The sequence below is a fragment of the Triturus cristatus genome, chromosome 5_2 (genome assembly GCF_964204655.1).
Source record: "Triturus cristatus chromosome 5_2, aTriCri1.1, whole genome shotgun sequence".
NCBI lineage: Eukaryota > Metazoa > Chordata > Amphibia > Caudata > Salamandridae > Triturus > Triturus cristatus.
Window position 1 is genome coordinate 46,618,767 of NC_140588.1, and position 18,752 is coordinate 46,637,518.

An 18,752-nucleotide genomic window follows, 5' to 3' on the forward strand; every position below is an offset into this window, starting at 1 on the left:
TGTTGTAACGCTTTTCGCCCTAAGTGGGATGGGTATTCCCAGACGTGGGACCCGTGCTCACTACGCCACTGGAGTCAAGCTATCCTGGCTGATGACGGCTGATAGCCAGAAACCGGTCCTAGGATGCTTGATTCCGGTCCAGTGAAGACATGGCTTGGCAGTTCGGGCTGGACTGTTCCCATGAGGCACAGGGTCAAGACTGATTTGCATATGGCCATGTCTAAACTGGGGTGGTGTAGTGGGCAAAAGAACAATGGATTTAACCCAGATCTCTTGACTGGGGGAGAATGTCTGCATTGTCAGCATTCCGTCCATCAGTTGTTTGTTGTAACGCTTTTCGCCCTAAGTGGGATGGGTATTCCCAGACGTGGGACCCGTGCTCACTACGCCACTGGAGTCATGCTATCCTGGCTGATGACGGCTGATAGCCAGAAACCGGTCCTAGGATGCTTGATTCCGGTCCAGTGAAGACATGGCTTGGCAGTTCGGGCTGGACTGTTCCCATGAGGCACAGGGTCAAGACTGATTTGCATATGGCCATGTCTAAACTGGGGTGGTGTAGTGGGCAAAAGAACAATGGATTTAACCCAGATCTCTTGACTGGGGGAGAATGTCTGCATTGTCAGCATTCCGTCCATCAGTTGTTTGTTGTAACGCTTTTCGCCCTACGTGGGATGGGTATTCCCAGACGTGGGACCCGTGCTCACTACGCCACTGGAGTCAAGCTATCCTGGCTGATGACGGCTGATAGCCAGAAACCGGTCCTAGGATGCTTGATTCCGGTCCAGTGAAGACATGGCTTGGCAGTTCGGGCTGGACTGTTCCCATGAGGCACAGGGTCAAGACTGATTTGCATATGGCCATGTCTAAACTGGGGTGGTGTAGTGGGCAAAAGAACGATGGATTTAACCCAGATCTCTTGACTGGGGGAGAATGTCTGCATTGTCAGCATTCCGTCCATCAGTTGTTTGTTGTAACGCTTTTCGCCCTAAGTGGGATGGGTATTCCCAGACGTGGGACCCGTGCTCACTACGCCACTGGAGTCAAGCTATCCTGGCTGATGACGGCTGATAGCCAGAAACCGGTCCTAGGATGCTTGATTCCGGTCCAGTGAAGACATGGCTTGGCAGTTCGGGCTGGACTGTTCCCATGAGGCACAGGGTCAAGACTGATTTGCATATGGCCATGTCTAAACTGGGGTGGTGTAGTGGGCAAAAGAACGATGGATTTAACCCAGATCTCTTGACTAGAGGAGAATGTCTGCATTGTCAGCATTCCATCCATCAGTTGTTTGTTGTAACGCTTTTCGCCCTAAGTGGGATGGGTATTCCCAGACGTGGGACCCGTGCTCACTACGCCACTGGAGTCAAGCTATCCTGGCTGATGACGGCTGATAGCCAGAAACCGGTCCTAGGATGCTTGATTCCGGTCCAGTGAAGACATGGCTTGGCAGTTCGGGCTGGACTGTTCCCATGAGGCACAGGGTCAAGACTGATTTGCATATGGCCATGTCTAAACTGGGGTGGTGTAGTGGGCAAAAGAACGATGGATTTAACCCAGATCTCTTGACTGGGGGAGAATGTCTGCATTGTCAGCATTCCGTCCATCAGTTGTTTGTTGTAGTACTTCACATCAGAACATAAAAAAGGACAGACATTTCTTCATGGACACACATCTTTCACCCGCAGGGGGTCCTTGCTCAGGGAACAAACTGTGCGCAAAGTACGTTGGCAAAATACTTCACAAATACACTAAACCTCTGCACTACATTTCTTTTCCCTCATTCTTATGCACTTTTCTGCTCAGAACACGGATCGGCCAAAAATAAAAACAGTATGAGAAATGTTAAGAATCACTGGCAAACCCAATTAGTCAGGTCTTGGCAAAGTGTGTAATGCAATTTCTTTTTATTTTAAGTGCATGCCATAAAAATAAAACAAAAAATAGAAAAATAGAAAAAAAAATCTATAAACGTGGAATCTAAAAGCTTGCAGTAAAAATGTTACAATAAAAATATAATCATGGCATTTAATTTTAATAGACCATTAAAGATGCTTGCCAGCAGGCAGGTGTACTTATAACTAGTATAGAAACACTTTTTGGTTTTAATACATGTCAGTGTGAGTCATACTGTTGTAGACAAAATTTTCTATTACTGCAGTAACCTGAAAACATGGTTTAAACATGCAAAGATTACTAAAAGAAAAGCCAAAGAATGGAAAGAAAAAAGAGCATTGGCAATGTAAGGTACCGGCCTGCCAGCCCTCACATTGAACTGCAATCTAAGCAGATGTGTGCATGTGATCAGGCAATATGCCCTAATTTACAGTGCAAGAGAGCTAATGGCTGAAGGAAGTTGACTCAATGCCCCATACCAGGGGTGGCTGATGAAATTTGAAGCTGGTGGGGCATAAACAGCTACCTCAAATAAGTGGAGCAAGCAAGTACTGTGAAAAAGCCCAACATTTCTTTACTATGAATTATAGTCATGTTTCATACAGGTACCCCGATTTAGGCTCAGGTAGTAACCAAACCTTTCGCCTATATTTCCCCAGCCATTACACTACATAACGGTTTTTGGTACTGACCTTTTACCTATTTACGGTACTGCTTAAATAACGTGGGGTTTTATCCGTAAACTAGCCTCACTCATTATGCATGAGGATTCTTTGAATCTTAGCAGGACTACCATATCCAGCATAAAAACTATGTATAAGGATAATTCTTTCCATCATCCTAGTCTGACATCACATAGCAAAGTAGATCGCCTTAGGGTACCACTTTTGGTATATAAACACCATCTCTTTGCTGAGGCAGAGAGAGGAGAAAAAAGACTTCCATGCTGACACACTGACGCAAGACGCTGAGGTTCCTGTATGCAGACACTCCAGCTTGCATTGGTCTGACATCCCTTGTGGGGTGACCCTCTCGGGACCAAATGGGGGGTCACACATTCTCTCACTTCAAGTAATGGGGTTGGCTTCAGCCTAGGGTGATTCTTGTTCTGATCAAAGAACAAGGGAACCCTACTCGCATGGAGCCTGGGTGCTAATTATTAGAAGGAAACAATGGCTCCTGTGGATTAATAACCAAATATATAATATACAAAGCACAATGGCAGTATAAAGGGTTAAAAGTAACATCAGAAAGAAAAGTTGTCCATACACATTAGAAACTTGGTAAAAAATAATATTCTTTGTATTTATAATGAGAGAGGTTTTTTGGGGCAATATCATAATACACATTCAAAACAAAATAACAGTTTTAATAAACAATTCTGGAAGGTGTCCAAGTGAGAAAAGTGATTAAACCTAAACTAAACAAGTGACATTAAAGTGCAACATAATTGAAAGGTTTCAATTATTCAATATAGAGGCGATCATAAAGGATAGTACAATATAATTGTCAACACTTATTCATCGTAAGTGTCGAATAACGATTCGCCTCTATTTTTTGTCAACGGCGTTTCGACCCTGTTTGAAATAAAGGGTCTCTTCAGGACAATCTAATGTAGGGACACCTGATCGATGGTAATGCTGCCTAACGTGTAAAGATAGTGTCACTGTGTTAGTTGTGAAAGAAATAACTCACAGGATACCTAGCCGGGGGCCCTTGTGAGGGTTGAATCAGGAAAAACAACTGCAAAATCGTTGTTTATCTTATGCTTGCATCATAATAAGTAATTTTTTAAGCGTAAAACCAATGTGGTGGCGGGAAGGCTGAGGGATTAGCAAAAATAAGCGAGCCGCGTTCTAGCTCTCACTGAACTCGAGGGTTTCGATAAACTATCTCAAAGCCGTTACGGTGTCTGAATGTTCCGCATTACGCTACAACAGAGGAACGAAAAGACGTAGCGTAACTATTGTTCAATAGTTGTAAGGAACTATTCTCTCCTTGGTAAGAGGAGTTTACAGTGGCCCTGTGAGCTAGCTGGTATACAGGCGAACATACCCGGTGGGGGTGTCTGGAATCAGTGTAGACACCAATCCCACAGTCCATGTTGTCTAAACGCGCAGATCCTATATAGGTTTATAGGATCCACACAACATTATTTTGAGAAAAATATAAGGCAAAATCATAAATGACCACACCGTTTTCTCAAGGAAATTGGTTAAATAACTACAAGTTTAAAAGGCAGTTTTGAAAAGCTAATCTTGATGACACTGAGCTGATTTATGGCTGTGGTAATCCCAATCCCCAGCACACTTGCCACCACAATGCCCCTGTTCCTCAAGCATAGTGAATCAGAACTCTCTTATATAATATAAAGCTGCAAACACAATTCATCTCATGTACGACATCATCAGCAAACCTGACTTCAGTAGTTTAGCAGTGCTGCCTTGGCTCTTTATGCATGCAAGGTAAATCCTGCAGTCGGAAAAGAAAGACTGGCATAATTGGGCTCCAGCAAGGTCCCTTACTACCCTGAGCCCTGAAACCACAGCCCCTGCTGCATGAATACTAGCAACACACCAGTCTGAGTTAGCATTCAGTGAACTTTTGGGACATAGCTACTATGTGATATCTGAAGGTACAACTCCCAAAAAAAATTGTGCTGTTGGCTTAAAACGCACACCCTCAACTGGCTGACTGCACCATATGACTTCATAAGTTATGCTACGTTATGTTATGTGAATTTGTAAAATACACTATCAGCCATAAATGTATCTTGGCATTGAACATGTGTGTGTGCCTAGCCCTGTCTAGGGTAGGTTGGTTAATTGAAAAGCCAGATCTTCAGCTTCTTGCAGGATTCTAAAACAAACAGGGGGCTCTGATGTACAGTGGGAGGTTGTTCCATGATTTAGGAACAATGTAAGAGAACACATATTTCCTGATCTGGTTCTGTGTATGTGCAGGATGAAGGCAAGTAGGAGTCCTACAGAGCGAAGGTGTCTTGCTGATTGGTGGAGGAAGATGCAACTGTTCAGGTAGATTGGGGCCTATGTTTTGAAGTGTTTTCAATGTGCTTGTGAGAAGTTTGATATGAAAGCGTTTGAGTATGGAGAGCCAGTGAAGCTCTGTGAAGAGTAATGTTATGTGAGTTCTGTGTAGGAATTTGAGCATGAGCCTGTGTTGGAAAACGAAGCAGCATCTGTGAGGCCTGCACAAATAGCATGACTGCATTTGTCCTTCACTGGGAACCAAACACCCAATTGTAGCACCTGACTCTCAGCAGACCACACCCCAGAGAGAGCTTCTCTTCCTGTGCAAGCACTTTTTAAAAGTTGAGTAGGGGGCTGGCAGGAAGTCTCTGTTGGTCCTATCAAACAGCGACACATCACTTCCCTGCCCCTGCTCCCTCCTTCTTGTCCAGCCTCTGGGCTTGTTCAAAATGGCATCGTCCAGGGTCTCTGTCCACATGTCTCTGAAGCCCCTTCCCCCCCACGCTGCCTTCCATCCTTGGTGCAGCCTGGTGCCTGGCACCCAGTGGCAGCTGCTAATGGATGAGCCTGTAGCCCCACCCATCTTCTCTTCATGGAGAGGAGGCCCTAGCTTGTGGAAGAAAGGTTATCAATCCATCAAGCTGAGGTCAGCCCTCAGCCTGGCTCTGGTCATGGCTGGCTCAGAGAAATTTGACAGTTGGATGACTCAAAAGCAGTACAAATATGACTTTGGACTCTGCAGAATACTTCTTTTCACATCGGCTACAGTGGACTTAAGTGCGTGTCTGGAATCTGTAGGCCTAATGGAAGTTAATCTAGCCCATGGGCACCACATTCCCATAGGGGAATAATGAAGTAAAAAAACAGTAAGACACACTGACTTTCCCTGGCATGTTTCTTTCCAGTGTATGTTTATGTTTAGTATTTGTATTGCGCTCGAATGCCGAGGCGTCTTGGCGCTGTGAGTGTGGTGACAGGGAGGTACGATGTAACACGGCCTATGTAGCTGCAAAAAGCTGGGTTTTCAAGCTCTTCCTAAAAAGCTGAAGGTTGGATTGAAGCCTCATAGATAGAGGCAGCTTTTCCAAAGTTTGGCCGCACAGTGTGTTATTGCTCGGCCTCGCCAACTTTCTCGTCTTATCTTAGTCACTTTGATAAGACCTTGAGTAGCCGATCTAAGGGTACGTGACGGAACATATGGTACAAAAAGTTTTTGAAGATCATCAGTAGCGCCTCCATAGATTGCCTTATGCACAAGTGTTAGAGATTTAAACTCTATACGCTGTTTAATGGGCAGCCAATGAAGGGATCTAATTCCAGCTGAGGTTGGCTGTCCTCTATTTAAGCCCAATAAAAATCTGGCTGCAGCGTTTTGTAAGGACTGTAGTTTTTGCAGTTGAAATTTGTCAATTCCCAGAAACAGAGCATTGGAATAATCCAACTTTGAAAGGAAAAGAGCCACCATCACTGTTTTTTGTAGCTCCTGAGGTATGAAAGGAAAGATCTTCCTCAAAATTTTTAAAAGAAATAAACATGAGGAAGTGAGACTATTAATCTGTGCACCAAAATTCAGCTTATTATCCAAAAGAATTCCCAAGTTTCTAACCTTCTCCACTAGGGATGGACATTTTCCGGCCTCAGTCGGCCACCATGATCGGCTCCACAGGAGCAGACCTGGCCCAAACTCCATCACCTCTGTCTTGTCTGTATTTATTTTCAGATAGTTCCGACCCATCCAAGACATGATCTCTGTGAGACAGGAATGAAATCTAAGTGCTGTGGTCTCTGGCTCATTGGTGATGGAGAAGCCTATTGCATGTCACCACCCAATACTGCATAAGTCCTGCCACACCATTCACTTTGTAGCTGCTCCAGGACTACGCACGCTAGGAATGTCCCCTGCGCAGCCCGTACACGTGTGCACATGCATGTACACATGTGTCTGCATGTAACTAGCCCGGTGTCCCTTACTCCAGCTGCTGCGCAGTGGCCTGATCAAGCCAGGGGGACACCAGTAAAATCCCCATACAGTCTCTTACATCCTGAGTTCACTGTGGGTGAGTCCCAACTTATGAGGCTCCCCCACAGTAAAAGCTCAACAATTAGGTGCTCAAAAAGCGAAAAATTCGGGCGGCCAGTAGTGTCAGAACCACCTTCTAACAGTCTGGCTGCCGAGTTCTGGATGCTTTGTTGTCTTCTGGTGAGTTGCTTGGTGGCCCTGGTTTAGGTGGTGTTCCCAAAGTCCAACATGCTGGTGACTAGGGAATGAGTGACATGTTTTCTGGTGTTGCTTGGGAGTCATTTGAAGATTTTCCTCAGCATCTTTAAGGTGTGGAAGCAGGATGCAGTGATGCTGTTGACTTTCTCAGTCATGTCCAGTTTTCTGTTGATGTTGATTCCGAAGTTTCTGGTGTGAGTGCTTGGTGTGTGTGTGACTTTAGCCGGTCACCAGCTGGAGTCCCATGGTGAGGTGCTCTTGGCAAAGGTCAATACTTCTATGTTGTCTGTGTTGATCTGGAAACAGTTGGCTTTCATCCATTTAGCGACTTTGGTCATGCAGCTGTGAACTTGTTTCTTGTGTGGTGGTTCCCTTGTCTGAGGGAGAGTATGAGTTGCATGTCGTTGGTATAGTTAGGATGTTGCTGTCATGTGCGCGGATGACGTTGACCAGAGGAATCATGGATGCATAGAAAAAGGTGGGGCTAAGTGTTGAACCTTGAGGCACTCCGCAAATGAGTTTACAGGCTTCCAAGAAGTAAGGTGCTAGGCTGACAGCTTGTGTTCTATCCATTAAGAAGGAGACGATCCAGTGGTGAACGGGTCCTTGGATCCGGATGTCTCACAGGCATCTGATGAGGATGGGGTGTAAGACCGGGTCAAGTGCAGCAGAGAGGTTCGGGGGAATGTGGGTTGTCATGTCTCCTCTGTCTGGGATCATTTGGATGTGATCTTGGGCTGTGATGAGTGTTGTTTCATAACAATAAACACACCCACTGCAGGAGAGAATAAACACAGCAGAACACTGGAGTATTGAAGACACAGAACTGTGAGACCAGACTTGGAACAGAAGGTAAGAGACAATCTACGCTGTACTGGGCACCAGGAGGTAAGAGGCCTGGCTTAGAGTGTGGGAAACCGGCATTTGGATTCCCAACTGGGAGGGCTATGGCATCGACACTACACCTGGAAATCTTCAGCAGCAGGCAGAAGAGGGATACAGGGACAGGTCCTGGAGTGACTTCGGGTTATAAGAGACTTAGGGTATTTATAGAGAAACACAAGGGCTGTAGGAATATACCAGGTGGGTCCATGGCTCTCCACATGAAGGGCTGCTGGCAAAAACCAGGGATAGCAGTAGGACACAGCAGCGGGTGAAGGCTCATGGCACACTGGAGATCAGTAGGGACTGTCTCTTGTAAAAGCATTTGTAAAACAGGTGAGCCACAGGAACCTATCTCAGGGTCTCCTGATTAAAAGGAGCTGTAAGACCCAAATGTAAAATATGCCCTGCACAGAGCTGAGACAGGAAGGACTGTCTCTGGCATGATGATTGTCAACATAGACATGTTTCTGCAATGTGATTAATGCTTTGTAGCAGCAGTGATGTTCTTGCACTGGGTGTGACTATTCACATCCAGCAGTATAGAACAGGTCTGCAAGAACAGGTTAAAGTTAAATGGTGTTATGATAGTGTGGATCCAACCTAGCACCACATGTAAAACTCATTAATCACATGTGGCTCTTCGTGAAATACAGTTATATCAAATCGATACCAGAGCGTTGATTTTTCATGTTGGAGCTGCTTTTTTTTTACCTGAGAGGGATGCAAAGTGAGTCTTGTCATTTTGACATGGCTATTTCAACAATTGGGCATCATTGGAAGTAATTGCTTCAAAATCTAGTGTGATGTTTTTTTTAAATGCAGGCTGAAAAGCTCATGCAGCACAAAAACAATCTGTCACTGAAGCATTCTCACCCTACTAGTTGAAATTAACAAGTACATTGATTGCAGGAGAGCTCAAGTTGGAAACAAGTTTGTTGCTTGCACCTAGGAACTCACAGGGCATATAAGCTATGGCTCTTTGTGAAATACAACAGCATCAAGTATCATGTCAAAACCATAACATTAGTTTTACATGCTGGAATTACAAACACTAAGCAAAACCACTGCTCTTTAAATAACACGTTCCTTCTCTCGCATCTTGTCCTAAGTAAGTCAGATTCACCCCGGCACCACCAGTGATGCACCTGTCAAATTAAACCTCACTGACATGCCAGTGACAAGAATACTCCACTCACTTGTTCTTGTGCCTCAGTCATCCCAGGCCTCTGCCCCACACCCCCATCACCAGGTGTATGTACATCACTGACAGCAAGAAGAAGAGGTCTTTCCAGGGAGTACATGGAACTCATTTAATGGTTTTAAAGAGAACAACCCCCACTAGCACCCACAAACAGTGGCATAGCTAGGCTGCCATAGACCATAGTGAACACAAAGTAACTTGGCCCCATCGCTCAGAATGACATCTCAGTCTGCCAGCTGCCCCTGATACCCCTCAACCTCTAGTGACAAAGTCTGTGTCTGTCATATCAAAACTCACTACCATTTCTGTGAGTCAAAGTCATAACACTAAAAAGCATTACCAAAGCCAATAGGCCATGCAGCGACCCCTCACTCACGCTGATGCCCTTATATTGGTACATCCCTCGCACTGCATTCACACAGGCAGATACTTCACTCTGCACTCACAAAATCACAACTTTCAATCTTTAGACCACTTACCCTGCACTTAGAAAAATAATGTTAATCCTGCATTCACAAAGGCACATCCCTCACAATGCAGTCACAAAATATTTTGCTATCCTGCACTCACACAAGCACACCACTCACGCTAAGGTACACCGCTTACTAGTAAAGAGCAGTGTTTGGAAATATGGTGGGAATAGGAGACACAGGTTGAATATTTGGTGCACTGATCCACTAGTGTAATTCAATGCTTCAGATGTAAGATGCACTGAAGCTTGCTGTAGACTGACGTTATCTAATCTCCCATAAGCTGCACTTGAACCAGCACTGCAGACTGTGTTAGTCTGATCTTTGTGGACATTTTCAGCGCATAGTCTTGGCATAAAACAAGTCCCACTTGCCATTTAAAAACAAAGTGGTGGTTTTCTTTGTAGTTCAAGTGTATGCTAAAATAAAGAAAGAAAACAATAAAAACTAAAGAAAATAATAGGCCAACTAAATGTGGAGGGCATGTGCTTAAGCATGTTTTTTTTTCAAGTAAAGCTTCACATTGGTCTGCCATCTTGGAACAGTAAAAAATGACAGAGTAAGCAGAATACCGTTTCAAGACGGTGGCATGGTTTTGAAGCTTGCAGCAGTCATACCTTGTGTGCTGCATAAGAAAGTTATGGCCCAGTAGCAATGTCAGCAGAGTTGTTGGTACTCTCATTACTTAATAGTCACTAGTCTGCATTTGTTGGTGAGCTACTGAGGGATGAACTAAAGGAAATATTTCCTGAGATCGGCTTCTCTGTATGCAGAGTAACATAGAGTGAGCAGGCTAAAATACCGTTAATCAGTCTACCTCACATCCTAAAGACTAGTGGTTGTCTACTAGGTACAATCCATGCCAACAAAGCCAGTAGGTGAAAAGGGCTGATCCACTGCCTAACTGTATATATGCGTTTGTGAAGGGCGGAACTAATTTGTGAATAACACTCTGTGTGATGAATGACTGAAGTGGGCTTACATGAGGTCCATTTTCTCCAGGCAAGAATATGTCTTTTGTTTTTTAGAAATATTGAGGCTGGTGATGCACCTAAAACAGTCTTTTGGTCAGATCTAAAACACAGAGAAATAGATAGAGCACAGGGCGCAGGAGGTCATTGGGTCACATGCATAAGACATACAGCACTGGTCAAGAGAATAACAGTCTTTCCTGAAAGAGATGGAACAAGAGTAGTACTGAAGAACAAGTCAGTGCAAGCTTCCATAAAAGACATGGTACAAATGTGGTACTGAAGGGCCAGTGTAAGCTTTATTCAAAGACATGTAAAAGGTGTAGCACTGCAAGGCCAGTGTAAGCTTCCTAAAAAGACATTTAACATGTGTGGTACTCACTTGCTTCAAAGACATAGAACAAGTGTGGAACTGCAGGGTCACTAAGTGCGACTTTCCTTCAAAGACATGAAACAAGTGTGGTATTACAGTGGCACTGCAAGCTTTCTTCAAATATATGGAACTAGTGTGGCACTGCAGTAATTAATGCCTACCATAGATACAACAATCGAGCAGCATTTCAGACCTGGTACAAGTGTATGGAACAGCACTGAGGTGTATGAGTGCAAGCTTGACTCACACATAGCAAGATTTCCACACCCAAAACAGCTACAGTACCAGGCAGGAGAACACACTTCCTTTGCACACTTAGAACACATACCGATCAGGTCAGAAACAATGCAAGCTTCACTCGCACTCATGGAATATGGACTGCATATGCAGCAGCAGTACGTCTGTCTGTAAACACATGCACACAATGTGCAACATTGATCAGCAATTTAAGTTGCCCTCACATGCACCACAGGTACAAGATGATCATCAGCAGTGCAAACTAAGGTATCTGCACATATAAAATAGGTATCATACTAGCAGCACAGTCTAAGCTTACTTTAGACACAGAATGCCCAGAGTAAAGTGCAACTGAAGTTTGTAGACGGTTGCTAGGCTCTGGTTCAGCTTGAGGTCCTCTTGAGACCTCAAACCCTGCTGGCTACCCATGCTTTAACATCATGCATTAAGAATGAAAGACAAAGCATTAAACTTTGAAGTCAAACAGGAGCGAGAAAGGGATAATAATCTAGTGGCTGAATTGCACAATGTGAGACCAGCAAACCTAGGATCAATCCCGGATTAGCCACTTGACCAAATTAGTGATCCTCTGCATTCATTTTATTTTATCCAAATTTTTCATTTATTCATAAAAACATTGAAATACTTGTGATGTGTGCTGTACAAAAATCACTCTTGTGTTTGACTTAATGGACTATAATGTTGCTCTGTGCAATCTAGGAATATAGCCCACATTAAAGGTGCACACAGCAACTGACTTGACTCAGTTCACTAATGGTATTGTCGTCAGAGTGGCCTGAATTTTTCTAAGTTTCTAACTATCACTTTTGATAAATGTCTCTCAATGTATTGATATAATAATCTGGTGTACTAAGGTGAAACGATTGTCAAAGAAATATACTTTTTTGAATCTTGAAGACGTTTTTCATATTTTTACATAATTGTTTGCACGATTTCCATGCAAAATGTTCCCATTGCTCAGCTCATGTATGGGTCTTAGAGCCAAAACAGACCCCTAGCTCTGCTCTCTCTTTTAATTTGTTGGCTTACCCACCTCTCCTACAGTAATGTGTATAACAGTTACTCGAGTTCCTCCTCTCTCAGTATCTTGCTCTGGGGAGCAACACCTTGTTTTCTGAGATTCTGTCTGGTGTCCATTGGTCTTAGAAGGATAACTATTCCTACTTCTGTGTTTTTTAATAAGGAAGATTTGTGCTTGAGCGACCTCAAGAAGTTGCTTAAAGTTTAGCATAAAATGAAACAAACAATATTCAAATCATTAATTTCTCTAGTTCCAGCACTGTGTCCTAAGTAAATCTATGTTATTTTACTAACTGCCATCATTTGCCCTCCACCTGTGAGGATGAATGCAGTGATTACTGTGACTCTCTTGTCTTCCGAAGCCCCCTAGCAGCATGGGCACAATTTCTTCTTTGACCTCTGCCTGTGTCAGGCAGCCCGGGGCCTAATGATACACTCTGCATTTACAAAGTGAGTATGTGCACTGCTCAGTCATTCAGTGCACACACAATGAGGCCTTTTCGGTGCCCCTGCAGGGGCTTCAGTAGATTCTGCGGCTCCAAAGTCTGACTCCTGCAGATGAGGGAATTAGACAGCACTAACAGTAATCTCCCAGTGCTGCAAGAGCTCCTGTAGCCCTAGTAGGCAGTGGTGCTGGAACAATTATCAGACAAGGGTGCTGCCATTAATGTAACATCAATAAACTCATAGGGATTCTGAAAAATCCGAGCATCACACAAACAGCAAGTGTCGCAAATGAGCCACGCCTATTAAGCAGGAGGGTGGTAAGGCTGTAATATGTAGCTGATGTGGCATTTCGGAGCACATTGTCTCAAATATATTCCTAAAGCAAGGTGTGGTAGCTACTGTCATTTACAGATACCACATTTTCTATTGAAATGACTACTAAATTTGCACAGACAAGCAATTTTTACTGATAAGAATGTTTACCACACAAAGAATAATGTGGAAAAATTGGGTTTCAGCTAATATATGTAATTTGTGCATCACTAAGTAAAGTGTCCTGATTTGTTTTGACCTTATTAAAATGTAGTTTCCATCACAGGTTAGATTATGAAAAGAGTGCTTCATTTGTGCTTTCCTGTTTATTTATTTTGAAGTATTTGTACAGTTCATTCATAGGCATTTAAATTTTGTTGTGTGTTAAAAAACACAACATCCTACATCCTTTCCATTCACACCAAGATTTTCATAGAATAAACAGCAATTTGTTAGAAGACTAACCTGACATTTGACCTCTGTCTGTGAACGCACAGCAACTGTCACAAGGTAAAACAAACTGTAAAGTAATCTTTCATGCTCCTTCATCTTGGGAACTCCAGCACGGTTACTTAGGTGCCCTCTCAGGGATCAAGGGGAAGTTTTAGTTGGGCCCCTACCAGCTCTGGGCCCCAGTGCATTCATTGGCTGCACCACTGGTAGCAACGTCCCTGACCACAAACACCAGCAGAGGAGACCCTTACCTTGAACCTTGATCCAGCTCCCTATTGAGTGTTGGACTAGAAGACTCAGCAAGGAATGTCAAATGGCTGTGCTCCCACCTTAGCCTTTCTTAATATGATGGGTGGAAAGAGCATAGGCTGAACTGGGCCATGCCAGCTCAAAGGTGGTGTAAAACCAGACTGCTCAAGGCCAAGAGATCCAGGCTTCATCATACAAATGGCGCACTCCACATGGAAGTCTGGAAATTATAGTCCACATCTGTTGCCTAAGTAACCGCCCCCCCCCCAGTGTTTGCCAAACTGGCAGTGACTGGGAACGACCTAGCACAACCCACTTCCACTTTACTACCCACTGTAAGGAGCATTGATGACTCCAGCCTGGGCCAGCAATCAGCATGCTGGGGAAGATATTTTTAATGTCGCCATGTATATTAAAATCCCCCAGTACAATAAAATTAGAATATTGCACAATAAAATGGACCTATGCTGTTTCAAGAGATTTGATAAAGTCCCCAGAGTGACTAGGAGGATGGGGGAAGATACCCCCAAGAGACTTCTGAGGGCTGAAGGAAAAACAAAAACCCAACACCTATGGAAGAAATGAGTGCAGAATTATCTAATCAAAATGCACACTACGTTTAGAGCTCAATAGGGATGCGTTTACATGCTGCTGAAACCTTGATTTTAGAAAATAACATACAGATACGTGAATGCACCTTGATAGAATGTAAACAACCAAACCACGCAAAAGCATTTCATTAGCTAATGTAAGAATTTAAAAGGTCTTTAGAATGTCTCATTGATAGCTCATGTACGTTTCCCTGAGCATCCAACAGAAACTCCGTGAAACTTGGTAACAAAACAGGATCCTCCGTCAACAAACTCATCACATCTGGGAACCAAACCTGGGCTTGCCAAAACGGCGTTATCAAAACCAACTCTGCTCTCTCCTTCCTCACCTTCGTCAACACTCTCTGAATCATAGAGAATGGTGGTAAGGCATAAAGCCTCCCCACTCTCCACTCCTGCAGTAATGCATCTATACCCTTTGCCTCCGGAACAGGCCTCCAACTGTACAAATCCACCAATTGTGCATTCAGTCTATCCACAAATAAATCCACCTGCAGTGGACCCCACCTCTGCAGTAACCTCATGAAAACCCCCTAGTTCAACCTCCAATTGATCACATCCTTGAGATACCTTGAATTCCAATCCGCCTCCGTGTTGCTCAATCCCGGAATATACTGCGCCTGCGCCATAATCTCCTTGTCCAGACAAAACTTCCAAAACTCCTTTGCCAAGTCTGCTAAGCCCCTTGACCGAGGACCTCCCAACTTGTTTACATAACGCACTTCCGATATGTTGTCCATCTTCAATAGAACACAACATTTTACCTGACCATTTAGGAAACTTTTGACCACAAACGAACCCGCCAAGAGCTCCAGACAATTTATGTGAAGCTCTCTCTCCTTCTTGGACCACTGTCCTCCTTTCGACAGCGTCCCACATCTCGCTCCCCAACCATGCAGACTCGCATCCGACTCTATCTCCACCTCTGGAATCTCCCCAAATATTGCTCTTCTGTTCCACGCTTCCAGACTCATCAACCACCAATCGAACTCTTCCTGAGTTTCCAGATTCATTCTCACTTTCTGCAAATACATCGCACCCTGCCTCAAATGATATGCCTTTAATCTCTGTAACGCCCGGTAATGAAGGGGAGCCAGAAAGGTCACTTGAATGGCTCCCACCTTTCTTGCTACTTTTGCTATTCCTCTAAACTTCATAGCATTCTTTCTATGCTATTAGACTCCTTCTAACATGGCCACCACCATTTCAACCAATTTATAGTTTTATGGGGCGCAATTGAACCGCTGTACCCATTGGACGATTCCTACTGATCTATCTCTCTCCATTAGGACACGCTGCTGTGGTCCTCTTCACAGCATTCGCGAAGCATCACACTGCCGTTCAATTACTATAGTAAGCCTTATACCTAGGCACGATTACTATCACAGATAAATTCACCCCACGCGGTAAGCCGCATTTACGTTTGCCATCTTTCATAGGCTCCTTGTACCGCTATCCCCAGCGTTCTTTACTTCCAAGGGAATCCCTTGAGACATTTGGCCCCTGCTTGGCTACTCTGCGGCGGTCCACTGCCTTGAATCCTTAGTCTGAGGAGCATTTCTTCTACCAGATTAGCCATCACCACTGGTTGCCCCCTCAGTCCAACTGGCACCCTTTTCAAATTGCACCACACTTCACCAGGGGCCACGTTGAGCTGCACCAGCTAATTGCTCTGGTCACCTGCCGTTTTTTTCACTCACAGTCTTATTTTTAGCAATGCTTCTACTTACTGGCAGGTCCACATTGGCCACCAGTCAGTGTCTTAATTGCTCCGGTCACCTGCCATTTTTTCACTTACAGTCTTCACTTTAGCAATACTTCCACTTGTTGGCAGGTGTCACTTCTTCATCTTTCACAATTCTGTTAATCGGATCAAACCACCTCTCACCTCCTACTGCATGTTCAATGTTGCTTCGCTGTTTCTTTACCTTATCGTACATTGACTCCTATATTGTTTTCTTTTTCGTTCTCCCCTTTTTCCTCTATTGTTTTACAGGCAATTTTACTCAGGCATGTAATATAATGTCCTGATGATGATCCCACAATTGCTTTCATGGGATTGAAACGTCGTCGACTCTCTGTACACCGTAAACGTAATTTAATTTGGCATTGCTCATGTGTAACGATGTTTCCGCACATTTATGCTTGTTTTATTTGATGTATGATGCAAATATCATCAGTTACCTCCGCAACTCATTATATCATTAAAATGATGAGAAACATATTTCCTTTTATTCCAGACAGTCAAAGAAAAACCTCAATAACCAAGCTTGTACTTCCCAGACTTGACTATTGTAATAGTTTTTATCTAACTATTCTAGAAAATCATATGAGGCGACTACAATTAGTCCAAAATGCTGCAGCAAGACTGATTTTTAATTATCCTAAATTCCATTCCATCAAGCATGAGCTGCACTGGCTTCCCATGCGCAGCCGGGCCAAGTTTAAAGTCCTCTGCTTGGCCCACAAAGCATTGCATAACCCAGAATTCTTCAGGGCGGCCTTAAAAAGATACAAGCCCAACAGAGAACTCAGATCGTCCAACGCCAATCTATTAGCTGTTCCGACATTCAAAAAGATGCAATGAGGTGGTAGAGGTATAATCCTCAACACTATCAAACTCTTGAACAGCCTCCCACCCCACCTGGGAGCTATTCCTTCATTAACACCGTTTGGGAAGGAGATAAAAACCTGGTTATTTAACATCTAAGCTTCTACTCACCGACCTCTTCAGACAGCGCCAAGACACCTTTGGTATTTGTGCGCTATGAAAATTCCCTAACATAACATATGACCTACAAATATTTGTTCTGCCTGAGCCTTTGTTTTGTTTTGTTTTATGTATACCTTGTTGGACACATGATTGTGTCCCCACTTTATTTTTTGCAAATATTTGAAATATTAAATTGATCCTGTCCGGCTGGGCAGCATAAATATAGTACTGATTCCTAGTCTATATTCAATTTCCTCTGCTCATATTATCCTTGTATGGGACCACTGTGTTCATAACTCATTGATACCCAAGGACCCTGACCATTGTAATTGGGTTCCCTTGTTTCTAATAACACTTTAAACTCTATGTTAAGAGAATCGATATTTTTGTCTATTTTTGGAGGATATTAGTGTCAACGAATTGTTTTTCGGATATGTTTGCACTTACCTATATAAGCATAGGAGCATGATATTGTGGAAAATGATATTTTTGACAATTTTTTTGTCAACCATATTGCTTACCACAATATTCTGTCAGTGATCCAAAATGGCACCTATATATTTCGAACAAATGAATCCTGTTGTGAATTAGCCCAAGGACTTGTGGTACTTACTGACTGTTTAAAAATAGAAAGCTTTTGTGAAATGATATATTATCCACCACAACTGAAAGTTTTTAAAGCACTGTTTGGCCAAAAGACGACATAAGAAATACGCACCTTGGTAATTTAAACAAGCTCATAGTAGCTAGAAAGAGGTACCATTGACATCTGCGTCCAAGCTTTTTGCTCACTAAGCATCCCATTCTGCATCTGAGATCCAGCAAATCCTGCAAGCTAAATTTCCAAATAATTTTGCTGACTTTTACATACTTTGAACACAACTGTCATTGTACATGTTTTTTAAACAATTGGATCCAGCATGTTGACTGGCTTCACATCTATAATTTTGAAATTGATCCCTTTCTTTTTGGGTCTCTGTTTACAAATCTGTTTGGTGGTTTATCAACGACTCTTCTCATAGCAGGGTGCACAATTTGTATGTTCTCTTGCTGAAGAAATAAGATCAACATGAACAGCAAACCAAAATATCTGACGCAATATCAATGCTGCTGCTAAGCTACTGCATTTTATCACAGAGAACAACTGCTTGCTTACTGCATACTAGACTCTATGCTTTCACAAAATTCAACCTCCTTGAGTAGGGCTAGTGTTTTCAATGCTTGACCTGATTTCAGATGTCGACCTTGGACAATCTGATGGAACATCAAGCTGTACTTCCTATTGACTGCTGGGTACTGAGTCACAGAGTATGAGACGTCTGCATTACAATGCAATTGCCCATAATTAAACCTGCTGCATTTCAATCTCCACTTGTGCGGACACATATGCCGACATACATGGCGCTAACAATCTCGCCATTCTCTGATACATTGGGTTGCTTCATGAAAGACTTCAACAGCAGCACTTCCACTCCACCTTGATGCCATACTCATCTGCGGTTTCAACATCTGCAGTCTTTAGTCTGCATCCTGACTTCCTCATGGTCTACAGTTGGCGAGTACCGGATAGTCATTCAAAAATCAATAGGGGAGTGGATCACTAGTCCCAAGGAACCAGGGTGTGCACGGACAGTATAAGGTACTATAAAAAACCCTCAATCACGTTGTACTGGGATCGATGTTAG